This window comes from Megalobrama amblycephala, linkage group LG7, assembly GCF_018812025.1.
Source record: "Megalobrama amblycephala isolate DHTTF-2021 linkage group LG7, ASM1881202v1, whole genome shotgun sequence".
NCBI lineage: Eukaryota > Metazoa > Chordata > Actinopteri > Cypriniformes > Xenocyprididae > Megalobrama > Megalobrama amblycephala.
This window is the reverse complement of record NC_063050.1, coordinates 2061169-2078193: the sequence shown is the minus strand read 5'-3', so window position 1 is coordinate 2078193 and position 17025 is coordinate 2061169. Positions and strand designations below refer to the sequence as shown.

The 17025-nt window shown below is 35.7% G+C and overlaps 2 long non-coding RNA genes across 2 annotated transcripts; one reads left to right on the top strand and one right to left on the bottom strand.

The window, feature by feature from the left end:
- Positions 1 to 2012: 2012 nt before the first annotated feature.
- Positions 2013 to 8323, bottom strand: LOC125271069. Its single transcript, XR_007185521.1, has 5 exons — positions 8199 to 8323; positions 2782 to 2871; positions 2586 to 2684; positions 2406 to 2461; positions 2013 to 2268 (listed from the first exon to the last, which is right to left on the bottom strand). It is a non-coding gene; the product is annotated as an uncharacterized LOC125271069 (long non-coding RNA).
- Positions 8257 to 12040, top strand: LOC125271062. The gene is made up of 3 exons (XR_007185511.1): positions 8257 to 8486; positions 9819 to 9923; positions 11604 to 12040. It is a non-coding gene; the product is annotated as an uncharacterized LOC125271062 (long non-coding RNA).
- The last annotated feature ends 4985 nt before the right edge of the window (positions 12041 to 17025 follow it).

The window sequence follows — 17025 nt, the reverse complement described above, 5'->3', positions numbered from 1 at the left end:
ATAATATCATTGCGTAATATCATTGCTCCTGCTGCACTCATGGTACGGCAGCAAAGTTCCTTGATCATTACGCCAGAATGAGAGTATAGTTCCTAGCCATATTGGCCTAGAAAATCACAACTTTTAATTTTCCGTCGGTCTTAGTACACGATGTAACTACAGAAGAGTCAAGTTTTAAATAGGAACTTTCATATCGAAACTCTTTGGTCATTTTTGAGCGAGATGCTAACGATCTAATCAGATTCAATAAACTATGCTAAGCTATGCTAAAAGTGGTACCACCAGACCCGGAGATCGGCTGAATGGATTCGAAAACGGTAAAACTCAACTGTTTAACTCTAGTTTAACTCTAGTTTAACTCTAGTTTAACTCTAGTTTAACTCTATCGCATGATTTTTGGCTGTCCCAGATGAAAGATTGCCATCGTGAAACAATCACGTCGATTTCTGTGATCATGGCTCTTAATCGGTGGTCATATGTCGTACAGTAAGAGAGGTTCAAAGACGGCTGTTTTCCCGGTCTTGCGACCAAACATAGCCTACGATAATTTTCTGACAGTGTCAGAAATTCAGCATGATCAACGCACAGTGTGTTTGCTGTTGCGACCTATGTTTACTGACCAGCCAATGAAAATGTGACATGAAATCAACGTGATATGGCGCTAAATCTTAAAACTGCTTACCTCAAGCTCTTTTCCCTTCTTCTTTCGCCACATGGTATTTTTATTAACCACTAGCGCAAGCTGATGACGTTTCATTCTTCTATAGAAATGTGCATCGTAGCCTACGAGTCAACAGGTGTCATCATCCTGCAGTCTACATGCATGTCGTACCCAAGTTTATTAGATCCATGTCGCACAGTGTGATAAAGTAATGATCTTATAGGATTGCTAAAATCGTGCAATGTATCAGGCCTTTAGTTTTCTTGTTCATTCAAACAGTATTAGGGAACATTTCCATTCCACCATGCTCCTTTTCCATTGTTTTTCAATGTAAACACACTTGATGTATCCAAAATGGTCAGTGTTTATGATAATGTATTTATTCATATTATTTATTTTATTAATTATCATTATTCTTTTACATATTATTGATTTCCTTAATCTTTTATATATTCTGTATGTATACTGTATGCTCTGATATGTTTGAATATTTCCAAATGTAATGTCTTTGGTGTCTCTTCTGTGCTGTAAGATTGAGTGGGTGTAAGTTCAACCAGAATTCATCATGTGATGTACCTTTGTATCAAAATATGTTTCTATTTCTGCAGACATGAGATATGGCAAGATCTGCAATATTCTCTTAAAGGTGTCAAAACAACACCTTCTAAATCTATTTTCATCTATCTTTGACATTTGACCAGTCACTCTGACCTAGCTGTTACACCAACTATGACATAATGTTGCTTAGTTGGGGACACTTGACATTTGATATTCAGCAGTGCTTTTGATCTGCCTGCATTGACACAATTCTTTAAGAGCTGCTGTGCAGCCAGAATTATACACCAGTTATCACTGTAAAGCTGCTTTGACACAATCTGCGTTGTAAAAAGCGCTATATAAATAAAGGTGACTTGACTTGACTTGACATAATGGATAAGTCTGTTTTACCTTTTCTTATTTAGACCAAAACATAGATTTAAGAGAGCATAAGTTTCACTTATTGCTTCTTCATTTTGCTTCTCCTTTCATTCTGCAAATATCTTCCTTTGTTCCTTCTTTCTCTATACTCTGAGCTTCCATCTTCATCTGTTAGATACAATACTCTGGATTTTATTATAAACTATTATTTTATTTGATTAATTTGTTTGTCTCTGTAATTTTTATTTAATACATTTATTATTCCTAATTCAAATTTGATCCCTGACATAATCATTGGCAGACTGTCTGGATCTCATTGGATCGGTTTTGCATCACGCTCTAGACGGATGTCTTTAATCAGAGCTCATGTCTCTCTTCTTGGCACAGCATTTCAAAAACCCATCGCTCAAGTCAAAAGAAGTTGAACTTTTAATTGAACATTTTTTCATCAGATTCAGATATGTAACTAAACAGTGTCACTCAGCTTTACATGGTCATGGACTAACAGTTGCATATAGTTCCTGTCGTGCTGAAGTCCTGTCTGAATGATCTGTAGTTTGAAACAAGACCGTTGAACAGGTGAGAGTGTCAGAGGCGTCATGTTCACCAAACACAGGAAGGCCCAAACTGAAGCCAGCATGATTATTAGTGCAAATGATCTCTTCATAATGACAGACAGTATGAGTGGCCTGAAATAAGAGAAGAAAGAGTCGCCGCAGTAAAACACACTTGAGATGAGTAACGACATTGATAAAGATTATTAGAATCCACAAATAAGAGGTTATAAACAGATTGAGATCAAACTGAAACACATAATGAAACTCACTTCTTCAGTAAGCAGGTTTTCAGCCGACACATGAACGACATCTCTCGACTGCACTCCTGTTTCATGACACCAGATTGTGACAAAATGAATTAAAGGCCTTTAATGTGAAAGTTATCAGAATGCTTCATTCATCAGCATGTAAAATGATGTGTGTTTTGACAGAGAGAAAGACAGTTTTACCTTCTTTCCTTTGACTCAGTCTGAAATAAATAAACGATGAGAGTCCAAACACCATCAGTATCCCTATGACCAGCGGCATAACGATGACTGCTGTAAAACCTTGAAAACAGGAAAAAAACATCTGAAAATAATCCCAAATGTCCTGTTTTTGAGGAGATCTGGACAATCAGATTTGTTTAAGTCACAGAATATGTACCTCGTTGTAATTGTGGTGATAATGAAGTGATAGCCGCTGGTTCAGTCGAGTGATCTGAAGCTGTTGTGGTTGGTTCAGGTGACTTCCTCTCTGATGGAAATGAAGCACATAATCTATAGATGAAAACAATCTAAATGACAGTCTGTAGTTTATGCAGTTATTGGAGAATAAAAACTATTTAGTATTGTTTGATTGTTTGAGCATGCATTCAGAAGAAGTGTTATAGTGGCACAAAGTCATGTGACGCCTTTAGTTTCTTGTGAACTCTTCTGAGTCAAAGCTGTTATTAACGCTTCTCTGATGTCAGGGGTGTGGTGGAAATATAGCGCTGTACTGTATGTGTGACCAGCAACATTTGTTCAGTACAGTCCTCATCCCTCAGAGAGAAGCAACCGTTACTGTTTTTTCAGATAGAAACTTTGTCTCACTTCTTTGACATCATTCCTCAAATCTCTTTCATAATGGCAGGTGATGTTCAGATACATACAAAAGAAATAATAAATTTAAGTATTTTGAAGTGTCTTTATCTCACACTAGTACTGTCCTCCTGGAAAACCTGGACTTTTGAAATGATAGATGTCAACAGATAATGCTGTTAAATGTAAATGTATCCTGTTCTTCATAAGTTAAACTGTGTCATGTGTCAGGAAGTGATGCGGGTCAGTATTTGTGTGGTGTGAACACGCATCATCATCATCATCTGCAGAGGATACTGTGGTTTCTGTTATCTCGCCTCTTTACATCTTTATAACTAGGGTTGGGAATCGTAAGAAATTTTCCGGTTCCGATTCCGGTTCTGTCTAACGATTCCGGTTCCATTAAAATAATTAAACAAGTAATAAAAAATGGTAGCAAGGGAAAAATGCACAATACTCGACTCGAACAGTCCTTTTTGTGTTTATTATTCTTTTAAAATGAATTGAACAGACTGCTAACCTCATATTCGCTAACACTTTACAATAAGTTTCATTAGTTAACATAAGTTAACTACATTAACATGAACTAATAATGAACTGCATTTCTACAGCATTTATTAATTTTTATTAATGTTAATTTCAACTTTTACTAATACATTATTAAAATCAAGAGTTGATTAGTTAGCATTAGTTAATGCACTGTGAAGTAACATGAACAAACTATAAATGGCTGTATTTGTATGGAATTACATTTGATCAAAAAATAATGAACGTAACTTTTCAAAAAAACTAATAAAAATATAAATTGAAACTGAATCTTTGAAACTTAAAAAAATAAATGGCAGGCAAAATGTTTGACTTTGTTTTTAATACACTGCATGTTTTGCTAACAGTTTATTTTCTTTCTTTCACTGATCTTTACTTACAAAAGCATTTCCAGAGTTTTCATTTATGCTTCTGAAGTTTTCGTTTACGATCCCAGAGTTTTCGTTCGTCTTTCTGGCACAAATCTCTCGCGGGGGCGGGGCCAGCAGTGGTGTGTTCTCATTGGCTACTGAGTTTTTGATTGACAGCTTCTTCTTGACCTGGAAGTGAAGACGTCAGCGTTGTGTTTACAATTACATGTGTGGAGGTGAGCGTCTGTAAGCGGCTTCTTATTTCATTTAAAGATATGAGTTTTGTTTTTGAATTTTATCTGTATTTATCTGCGGCTTCTACTTTGTCGACAAACTTTGAGGAGCGTGAGAGATCAAACGCGAGAGAAAATGAATGTCTTGAGGTTTAATTGTACATTAAAGGTTATAATACTGAAGATATTGCATAATGTCCAATGTTTTTGGAGAATATTTGATTATTTCTGATGATTCTTCTCTATTGTTAGGTCTGATTAGGTTGTGCTGTTACAATTTAAATAGAATACTAGTATCATATACATGTATATATTCAGCCGTCAAGAAAGTCTCACTCCAACCAGGCAATCAAGGTTGGCAACCATGACTTCGGTAAAGTTGGTTTTATTCGCACATTCGGCCATCCGTATTCAATAGTCTTGTTAATCACACTACATTGGACATTCAGTGGACATTCACAAGTAAATATGCCATTAAAACAATACTTGCCTATTTTGATCGACTGTGAAAAATGTTGTAAGTTGACAATCGTTGGTTGTCAATATCATGTCGCTGCTTAAAATTCGCAAACATTAATTTATTGCACATTTATTGGAAAGTCTGAATTTATCAGAAGTCCGAATGTGCGAATATAAAACCAACTTTACCGAAGTGCAACCATGGCCATCACTCTACCCATTGTTAGCATATGCACATACACCATCACAATTAATGATCACTCAATTCTGAAGGATTCAAATAATATGAAAGTAACAGTCATGGCTTGCTGTAAGACAGTATAGACCTCAAAGGGCATTTCAGTACTCCACACAAAGAATGATCTTGTTGCCATTTTTTTATCATTCTAATAATTTTATTTAGTTATTTTATTTAGTTAACATTATCATCTAACATATAAAAGTAGATTTTTTTTTTAACAATCATCAACAGTTTCAATTGTGACTTACATAAAAAAAAACAGTTGAATAAATGTAAATGAAAATATGAATCAATTCAAATAAATTTAAATTCTTTGTCACTACAGCATACACACAGGTATCAAAGTGAAAGTGTTGGATGCAATTATGTTGTGAAAGGAACGACCAGAATCCACAATACACTAACTGCATATTCATGTAATGCACAGTATTCTCATGATATACAGTACATTACTGTAAAAATGCACAAGCACCTATTATAGAATACATGTGTAAAATTCATAAAATTCATTTTATTACCATTTTTTTTAAACTATAGTGAATAAACTGTATTAATGAATGGAATGAAATGTTCATGTTGTCTGAATACATTTTTGGTTTGATCGTATGACTTTCATTCTCCACATAAGCACAAATATCTTTACGAAAATAGTCCATCTCTGTGAGCCCATAAGTGGACTGTAACCCATACATGTATGATGGTTGGTGGGAAACGATTGTTAATAATTAAAACAGTTTAAATTATTAGTATTTTTCTCATCTATTGTTTCACTTCAGAAGACATTGATTCATCCACTGGGGTCGCATGGATTAATGTGTCTTTAGGACTCGAAGACATGTATTATTTTCCTAAAAATCCTAATTCATGTTTATCTGTAGAAAGAAAGTAATATGCATCATGGACTGCATGAGGGTGAGTAAAATATATGAGAATTTTTTGGGGGTGAGCTATCACTTTAACATTCATATGTTGTTGGTATGCTAATCCAAGATCAGTATGGACTAATAAATATAAAGTACAACCTCTTGTGTGTTTGTGAACTGTGTCTTGTTTTAATCTAGAGCTCCAAAAAAATTAAAATATTTGCATAATATCAGAATGTCTGAAGATCAAGATCCCAGTCAGTCAAAGGTGATGTGTCTGAACAAAATAAGATTCTTGTCTGATGGGGACAGTGGATCTCTGGGGCTACCACTCCCTCCTCTGGGTCAGCATCAGAATTTTGTTAATGGAAAAGTTGCTCCACTCACATTTAACATGACCTCCTAGACTTCCAGTTTTTTCAAAGGAGAAACTTCTGATCAGATTTTGAAAGTTTTCTTGGCCTTCCAGTCATTTTCCATTCCATTTAGGTTTGAGAGAGACTTCGATAAAGTTGGTTTTATATTCGCACATTCTGACATCCGTATTCAATAGCCTTGTTAATCACACTACATTGGACATTCAGTGGACATTCACAAGTAAATATGCCATTAAAACAATACTTGCCAACGATTGTCAACTTGCAACATTTTTCACAGTCGATCAAAATAGGCAAGTATTGTTTTAATGGCATATTTACTTGTGAATGTCCACTGAATGTCCAATGTAGTGTGATTAACAAGGCTATTGAATACGAATGTCCGAATGTGCGAATATAAAACCAACTTTACCGAAGTGGCTGTATGTACAGTAGACATAACCAGATCCTGTAATGATTGGGTTAAATCAAGACAACACTGCTGTATAAAGTGGGCTCTAAATGAACTCTAATGGCTCGTTTCCACTGAGCGGTACGGTACGGTACGCAATTTTTGCCGTTTCCATTGTCAAAAGTTGTGAATGGTACCCTAATTCCGAACCGTACCGTACCACTTTTTTGGGACCCTTTCGTTGGGGTACCAAGCACAACAGTACCGTACCAAAAGGGTGGAGCTACACTCTGCAGAACGTTGATTGGTTGACAGAGAATCGTCACTTGCGCGTGCTACAAGGGGAATGACAACACAAGAGGCGCCACACAAATGTTGTTCAGGCAACGCGTGCATTAATTATCTTCACTTCATGTAGGCTATATAACAAAACAAAATATAAAACATAACCCTGCCTCTTTTCGTTTTTATTTAAAAAATATGAAACCTATTAATGTGTGGTTCAGGCAATATGTGCATATGTACTCTGATTATCTTCACTGTATGTAGCCTATAATAAAATGAAATAAGACAAAACAACCTTCTCTTTTTGTTAAACGTCAGTTTTAATTATCAATAATAACCATTATAAATAAAATATGAGAAGCTATACAATAAGAAATAAAGACAAGCAAACAATTCAGTCAAACGTACAGCGCACTACAACGGTAAAGTTAAATAAATATATAAAGTAAAACTTCACTTTCCCCTCAGCCAAAACGATTTGCCCGGGAACAAATTATAAATTAATGAGACCAAAGATTGCCCGTTATACACAAGATGAATGATATCTTGTTTTTAACCACTACAGAGACATCAGAGCCAGCGGCGAATGTCAGAAGGACTAGACGAGGTACAGCTGCTCTCGGCTGGGTACATGAGCACCGAGCGCCCGGTGATCACCTGGATCTCACAACTCCGACAACGTCAGATCAAATTTTCAAATAGGCGCTATCTTTATAAATTAACCACAGATTTGAGATTTAAACAACTATATTCTCGCCTGAAAAACTTTTAAAACTACATTTCATGACACAGTAAAATAGTTTTTAAATTACGCGGGTTTTCTCCTCCGCTTGCTGGTAGGTGCTGCTGCATGGACGTCTGAACTTTGCGATCTTGGTTTTCTGAAACGCCGAATGTTGGCGTGCAGCAGGCAAAGCTCGTCTTCTTCTTGTGACAGACAGCCTCAAGCCGATAAGCAAGAACAAGATTTGATGTAGTATGTCCTCCATTGTTGTTTACTATATCGTTTTCTTCTTCGCGCGAGAATGACGTCGATCACTATTTTCCGGCTACACCACGCCTATCAAGTAAGGGTACTGTTTGCGGTGGAAACGCAAGCCTGATCAAGGTGTACCGCTCCGAACCGTACCGAACTGTACCGAACCGAACCGTATCGCTCAGTGGAAACGAGGCATAAAATACCTCTCCATCTGAAAAAGCAAAAGCAAGTAATGTTACTTATATTGATTTTGTAAACGTAAAAAATACTGACTTACCGCGAGTATCCAGATAACGACGATGATTGATGATAATGACCCAGACAGCAGGTGACTCCGTGCCGGATCCGTTTTCAAACCGGCAAATCCGCGTTACAGTCACCTCCGTTTCACTGCTCTAAAACGGATCCAGCCCGGTCCCGGTTTCCGTGGGCGGGAACAACAGTCGCAACGCAGATTCGGCCCGTATCCGCGGAAACGAGCGCGCGAATTTTTTTCTGGAGTTTAGAAGAGGAGGCAGACGCAGACGGTGCTCGGTCGGTATCCTACTTCAAAAACATCACCAAAGTAAGTCATACTGTTCTATTAATGAATTAATTTCTTATTAATTATATTGTGTACTCGTTGGCTTAAAGTTTAAACTTAAGGTTTGGAGTTTTTATTGCTTATTAGATCGGTATTGAATCGTAATGTTAGTTAACTCTTATGTTAGCAGAGGGCACGCTAACACGATCCAGAGGATTATAATTATATAAGTTAACTGACGAATTTTAACTGCTTTAATTTTCACTGTTAAAGTATTAACTGCGTGGTAATGCTAGTAATAAGCTAGTGTTAACGTAATCTAGCTAAGGCCTACCGTAGACCCGTACTTTACAGCAAGGGTTTATAACATCATTTCTTAGTTTATAACATGAACTAACCATTAACATTACATAGTTATTTGTTAATCTTTGTTAACGTTAGCTAATAAAATACAGTTGTCCATTGTTCATGTTACTTCACAGTGCATTAACTAATGTTAACAAATACAACATTAGAATTTAATGTATTATATGTAAATGTTGAAATTAACATTAACAATGATTATAATTATAATACATCATTTATTATAATAAATGATGTAGAAGTGGTTCATTCTTAGTTCATGTCAACTAATGCTAACTAATGATATAGTCTCTTCTCCTCACCAAGGCTGCATTTATTTAATCAATCATGCAGTAAAAACAGTAATATTGTGAAATATTATTAACCTGCATTCTATAGTAAAATATAATTTATTCCTGTGAACAAAGCTGAATTTTCAGCATCATTACTCCAGTCTTCAGTGTCACATGATCCTTCAGAAATCATTCTAATATGCTGATTTGATGCTCAAGAAACATTTATGATTATTATCAGTATTCAAAACCGTTGTGTTGCTTTATATTTTTTGTGGAAACAATTATATCATTCAAACATTTGTGGTAAGATTAAAAAAGAGAAATTAATACTTCATCAAGGATACTTTAAATCGATCAAAAGTGACAGTCAACCCTAAATGACGACATTTATAACAAAAAAAAATTCTATTTAGTAAATTTTGTAATTAAACTTAATTCAATTAATTAACATTTTCTAATCATCAAAGAATCCTGAAAAAAGTATCACCATTTCCACAAAAATGTTAAGCAGCACAACCATTTTCAACATTGATAATAATTAGAAATTTTGCATGAGCACCAAATCAGCATATTAAATGATTCTGCTAAATTTAAATTATTATTTAAATTCTTTATATACCTGTTTATCCTTTAACTGATCTACATTACAGATGAGATTTCAATCAGGATTCAGGAGCTTATTAGTCTGGAGGTTGGAGATGTTTACTGCACATATTTTTTTTTTTTTTCTCAACAGGAGCTGTAAGGAATAACCAGTCCTCTACCAGTGCAGCAGATTCTTGCCTTTGACTGTGGCGATGACCAGAAGAAATGTGCCAAAGCCAAAGAGGCCTTAACTGAGGTAAATTTCAGATAGAAGCAGCCTAGTGGCGGGTTGTGTTTCATCACCATACCATTACAATAAGCAATAGTAGCTGACTTCATAAAGAAAAAAGGGACAGTTGAGTTTATATTGTCACATGTTAGTGTATGCCAAGCCCAGTTGCAGCACATTTATTTATATAATACTGAACAGTATTATCTCTACATTTAGAGATTATTTTCTGTGGACTGGGCTTGTCTTATTTTTTTAGAAAACATTATACGAAAAGCATTATATTATTATTTTGAAGACACTTCATATTTAGTTCAAATTGTACATGAGAAAAGCATAAGGAGAAATTTACAGATTTTTTACTTGGATACAACAGTGAAAAATGTGTATAGGAGAACAGACTTTTATCACAATTATACATACATGAGTGAATTTTTTTTATTCTGGTAATTTTAAAGGATAAGTTCACTTTAAAATTAAATTTTCCTGATAATTTACTCACCCCCATGTCATCCAAGATGTTCATGTCTTTCTTTCTTCAGTCGAAAAGAAATTAAGGTTTTTGATGAAAACATTCCAGGATTATTCTCCTTATAGTGGACTTCCAGTGGTTCCAGACAGACTGTATGGCCTACGCCTTCCCTATTCAACTTACAGAAAAAAACGGAATTGGCGCCGCGTTCGTTCCGTAAGTAGAATAGGGAAGGTGTAGGACATACAGCGTAAGCTTTTTAAAGAATAAGGAAAGCGGAAGCACGTACAAGATGATCATTTGTGTTTATAAAGCATATACAGTTGTATTAATTTTTTTTTTTTTTTTTTCGAAAATGACAATTGTTTCGCTAGATAAGACCCTTATTCCTCGTCTGGTATCGTTTAAAGCTCTTTGAAGCTGCACTGAAACTGTAATTATGACCTTCAACCGTTTGGAGGCCATTGAAGTCCACTATAAGGAGAAAAATCCTGGAATGTTTTCATCAAAAACCTTAATTTCTTTTCGACTGAGGATAGAAGGACATGAACATCTTGGATGATGTGGGGGTGAGTAAATTATCAGTAAAATTTTACTTGAAAGTGGACTAATCCTTTAATTTGCAGCAGTTGTTTAAAGTTGGTGTTCATTTGTGTGACGTAAATAAGTGTCAACAAAATTTCAGCCAAAGCAGAGTGATCAGACCAATAGCACTAGATTGCTTTGGTGTGCTTTAACATAGATTGAGAAGGGGAAATTGAAAGACAAAGTACACAGCCTGTCTGATGTGTCAAAGGCTATGTTCACACTGTCAGTCTAAATACAATTATTGGTGTATCCGATTGGAATCTGATCATGGCATGAGAAAGTGACATAAATCACGCAAAATCTGATCAGATCGGTCAAACTGAAATTGATTTCCAGAAATGACATGTGAATATGATTTCAAACCACATGTGAATGTAGCTCAAAGCAGATTAGTAAAAATTACATGTAATTTCGTGTAATTTTGTTTTGTGGTTCACACTTTATGATCACATTCCAATCGGATATGCACAAAAATCGGATTTGGACTGACAGTCTGAATGAGGCTAACATCTCCACCAACATCAGGGATGACTACACACAGCAATAGTAGAGGCTCATATAGACAAGCCTCACAACCGTCAGATTCTTGATTTACTGGGACAATTACAAGAATAACAGCTTTCTTCTTTTTTTTTTTTTTTCTGCAGATGCCTCATGGGAATTAAACGGCACATATGAAGTGGTTTGTAATACCATGGTTTTCCGACCTGTCCCGATTGGTTCTTGATGTGTTTATGGTTCATTATATGAAATTATTTTTTGTATGTTTATTTTTTCCCCATTTCTTCTATTTTTTTTTTTTTTTTCTTCTTATACATTAAGAAAGGTCGTGAGATTGTTTAACTGTTTGTGTATCAATGTTTTAAAGTATAGTTCACCGGAAAATGAGAATTTGCTGTTAATTTACTCACCCTCAAGCCATCCATGATGTAGGTGACATTTTTTTTCTTCAGTTGAACAGTAAAGATTTTTAGCGTGGTCCTTGGTGATTCGTATAATGCAAGTCAATGGCTACCGTCACTTTGAGAGTCATTAAAACATATTACAGGCAAAACAAAGTTAATACCTGTGACTGATGCTGACGTTACATTGAGGTCTTATAAAGCGAAACAGACCAATCTTTTTGCTTCATTAGACCTCAATGAATCATCCGGAGCCACAGGTATTCATTTTGTTTTGCCTGTATGTTTTTTTTGACTCTCAAACTGTAGCCATTGACTTTTATATTATACTTTTATATTATACAAATCACCAAGGACCACATTTTCAGCTAAAAATCTTCTTTACTTCTTTACAAGTCTAATACTTTAATATATCTCCGATTGTATTCATCAGAAAGTCATATACACCTAGAATGGCTTGAGGGTGAGTAAAGCTTGGGGTAATTTTCATTGAAAGTGAACTAATCCTTTAAAGGGATAGTTCACCCAAAAATGAAAATTAATTACTCATCTCATTTTGTTCCAAACTCGTAAGACTTTCTTTCATCTTTGGAACTCAAATGAAGATCTTTTTGATGAAATCTGAAAGATTTCTGTCTCTGTGCTGACAGCTACACAACTACCACTTCTACACTTCCATGAATTTCAACTACAAAGTTCATAAAGAGATCACCAAACTAATCCATATAAATTGAGTTTGAATTGTCTCAAATTTGGATTAAACGATCACTTTATATGATGAACAAACCTCTTGCTGATGATCAAGCGTGTTGTGTAACACGAGAATGAACTTTATTGGTTCTCGCACATCAGTGAACATGCTTGAGCTTCCCTTTACCACAACTGATGTGTCAGTTTATAAATGCTTATATGTGAATAAAATCCTAAATTCAATCCATTCATCAAATCAAGCGCTTGTGTCTCTTCAGAAAATTTTGGACTAAAGCGCTCGATTTATATGGATTAGTTTTACAATCTCTTTATGAACTTTTTGAGCATTAGAGTGGTAGTTGCATAGCTGTCAACAGAGGAACAGAAAGCTCTCGTATTTCATCAGAAAGATCTTAATTTGTGTCCTGAAGATGAATGAAAGTCTTACGGTTGCAGAACAAAATGAGAGTGTAAATAATGACAGAATGTTTTATTTTGGAGTGAACTAACAGTTTAATGGCAAGTAGAGACACTTAAGTGTTTTATATAAACTTTTAGTACTTGTGCAAAAATTATCAAAATAAAAAGAAAAGATCCACTGTTTTGCATTTTGTGTATTTGTTTTAATATGCCTATTAAATAGAAGATGGATCAAAAGATAAAGCCCTTGATTATGTCAAATTTACTCTGTTCAATTGTATTTTGAATGTATGTTTACTGTAAAGTAGTTGCTGCTGAGGTAGTGCTAACAATAGATTATAAAGTGGTATTTTAGTGTAAAAGTTTTCAGTACATTAATTGTCTATAAATCTAAATCAGTACTTTAAACTTTGTATTGCCTAAGTATTTAATGTTAAAACTTAACAGAAAAAATATCAGACAATAAGATATTTAATATTTATGAGAACATTCTTGAAATTCTAGATATGTATACTATTTAGAGAGGGGGGAAGGGGGAGGGGGGAGCGGGTACTGTATACAAAATGAGCTGGCCCTGATCCGGCATGGTTCTGGGCCAGATCCAGAACAGAGCTGGACCAGATCTGGCCCACATCTGGGCCAAATCGGCATACAGGAATCCACATCTGGTCCGGAGCTGGCCCAGTGCTGGTCCAGATGAGGAAAAACGGATCCGTGCCGGTATTGGCCCGTTGTGCCAAAAGACACCGGCCCAGGTCCGTTTCACGGATCTGGCCCAGATCTTAAGAAGTGTCTGGGCCAGATCTGGGCCAGATGATTTTTGCTATCTGGGGATGATTATATCATTTATCTGTGCTAGGCCTAAGAAATCATCTCACCATAGTAGCAGCAGCTACAGATAAAATAATAAAAACTCCTATCTTTACATCACTAAAATGAAATAAGAAGCCGCTTACAGACGCTCATCTCCACACATGTAAACACAACACTGACGTCTTCACTTCCAGGTCAAGTAGAAGCTGTCAATCAAAAACTCAGTAGCCAATGAGAACACACCACTGCTGGCCCCGCCCCCGCGAGAGATTTGTGCCAGAAAGACGAACGAAAACTCTGGGATTGTAAACGAAAACTTCAGAAGCATAAAGAAATCTCTGGAAATGCTTTTGTAAGTAAAGATCAGTGAAAGAAAGAAAATAAACTGTTAGCAAAACATGCAGTGTATTAAAAACAATATCAAACATTTTGCCTGTGATTTATTTTTTTAAGTTTCAAAGACATTTTATTCAGTTTCAATTTATATTTTTATTAGTTTTTTTTTTTTTTTAATTACGTTCATTATTTTTGGATCAAATGTAACTCCATAAATAATAAACTTTTGTATACTTCTGTGATAATTGGAATATTTGTCACACAATGATACTGTGTGTTTGAAAAGATTGTGAAGCTGTTTATATCTAACGTTACACATGACAACTCTCTTCAGATCAATGGCAGCGCGAAAGCAGATTTGAATGGCCACCCCTATGAAAAAATCCTGGCTCCGCCACTGGTTCACTGCTGTTCTGCTGAAGCTCATTCGGCAGCTGTATCGTTTCCGCACGTGTTTGACTTGCGCCTGGCGCTGAGGCGAAGTTGGAGTGCGCGTCTGAAAAGTCTCCCGTTTTTTTGTGGTCTTAAATAGACGGTTCTGCGTTTAAATAAACGCAATTCTTGTCATCAAAAAAAGTAGACAGAAACAGCAGTTGTGAGCGGGGTGGCCAAGCTTAGGCCAAGGGTGGCCACGGCCACCCCCTGGCTCCGCCCCTGCAGTGAACAGCGAACAATAACATTATAGCTTACGTAAATGTTTCTCAACTGGTGGGTTGCAAGACGGCGCACTTTTCAATCAAGCACAAATATGATGCGCTGTATATTATCACTATAAATAAAGCGCAAAAGAAACTACGAGCATGCAACGTCGTAGTTCTGTCATCTATTAAGTCATGAAATAACCAAAAAAGGCGATTAAAGCTGCGTTAAAACTGCATGCATGTAGGCCTATATATGCGTCACATGTCTCTGGACTAAAATATTCTGCCTATGTGAGATCACAATATAAGGCACAAGCTGATATGTAATTTTTTAATGCATAAATAAATGTGAGAACTCTGCATTTGTAATAGAAGATGCTAATTTTGTTAATTTATAAAGTACAAACAAAAATATCACATTTAAATGCATAATTAATTTTACATTCTGGCATTTATGTGTTGTTGACTTCCGCATCAGCAAATGGGAATTCAAAAGAGAACACTTTTTTTTTCTTTGTACTGAGTTTAATTTAGGTATGATAGAACTGTTGCAATTATTTATTTTGACAATATAGAAGGTTAAACATTAAGTGTTTACTTTTTTGGTCATTTTTTGAAACAGACAAACTCAGAATTGTTGAGGTTCATTGATTATACATAAAATTAAATGAAGGTTGAATAATCTTTGAACTACAGTATGTAGTTATCTGCATGTCTCATCCATGAAGATGCAACAATGGAGAACAAGCTATTGGGGGTTTTGAGAACCAGAACTGACTGAACAAGTTGAAGCTACAGTGTGAGTCCCTTTATTAATATGCCTGCAAGTGAGGAATGATTACAACAAAACAAACAAAAAAAAAGGTCAAATTCACTCAGCATTCCATGATCTAATTCACTATCTTAATTACAATTAAGTACAAATTAACTGTATTCAGTTGTGTTGTAATCACAGTCCAGTACATTATAGTCAGACTCATTTTTATGTTGAAATTATGAATATTTCGTGCCACCCCGGACTGGTTGCTGGCCCCTGCCTGGCCACCCCTATGAAAAAATCCTGGCTCCGCCACGTGTAGCTTCTATTATGAGCGCTCTTGCCCAAATTACAGTAAAAGCACTCGACTTTAAGTCACGAGCGTCGATTTAAACCACGACCGATGCAGCCATTAAACGTTACCGATGCTCAAACGGCATCTTGGACAAATGCGCTGCCAGTTGTCTGTCAAGAAACAGAAGAGTGTAGGCTACAAATGTATTCAGGGATTGTATTTGTTCAGTACAGTGTTGGTCAGTGCAACATTTTAATGTTATGTAAGCTAACATAAAGTAAGGGAAAATACTTCCACTAAATATTAAAAACTAATAATGTATGTAACAATGAGAGATTTTTATTTTTTGGCAAAATAAAGTTGATATATATATAGCTCCAGTTTTTTGTTTATTTCTGACCCCTCCACACCACAAGTGTTGATGGTTTTGTTCCTAAATTACTGTATTTTTTTTATTCCATGTACCTTGTTGGATGTGAGAAGTTGCACCAGACTATTGCAATTAATAGTATATTAGGCCTAGTAGTATTATATTAGTAATAGTATTATATAATTATATTACACTCTGTAACAATGAGAGAGACACTGCTGTTTACATTTAGTATGGTAAATAGAATATTTATAGTATAGGTATAAAGATATTTTAGTAGGCAAATTTGATGTAAATGAGAAATAATGCAAAGTAAATGTTCTGAAATGTTGCGCTTTCTTGCGCTTGAATGTTAATATGGCCCTCCTATGAGGTGTCAATCACAGAAACGGCCCCCCGCCAATTTGAGTTTGAGACCCCTGTTTTAAAGATTAATCGTGCAGTGTTGTGCATCTATCTCTCGCTCTCTCCCTCTCTCTCATTGATATCTGACGTATGAGCGCGAGGGCTTTTCAGTGCATTCATTGCTATTATACTCATGAGGTGGGGTGTCTCTATTAAAGGATACGCTTCCCGCACTTCGCCCACCCATCACACGAGAACCGTTTTCGGAACCGAAACTTAGAAATCTTGCACGGTTCCGGTTCTTTTCAAAAAACACTACCGGTTCCGGATGAGAACCAGTTCTCGGTTCCCAACCCTATTTATAACACACGACACATACTCTCACAGACACAAAGAGACTTCTGTAATGTTACTTTTGCAGTATATTAGTGATATATTAGTTATGCTTATGTATTTTACACCATATCTGTGTGCACTGATGAACTATTTCACTCATACAG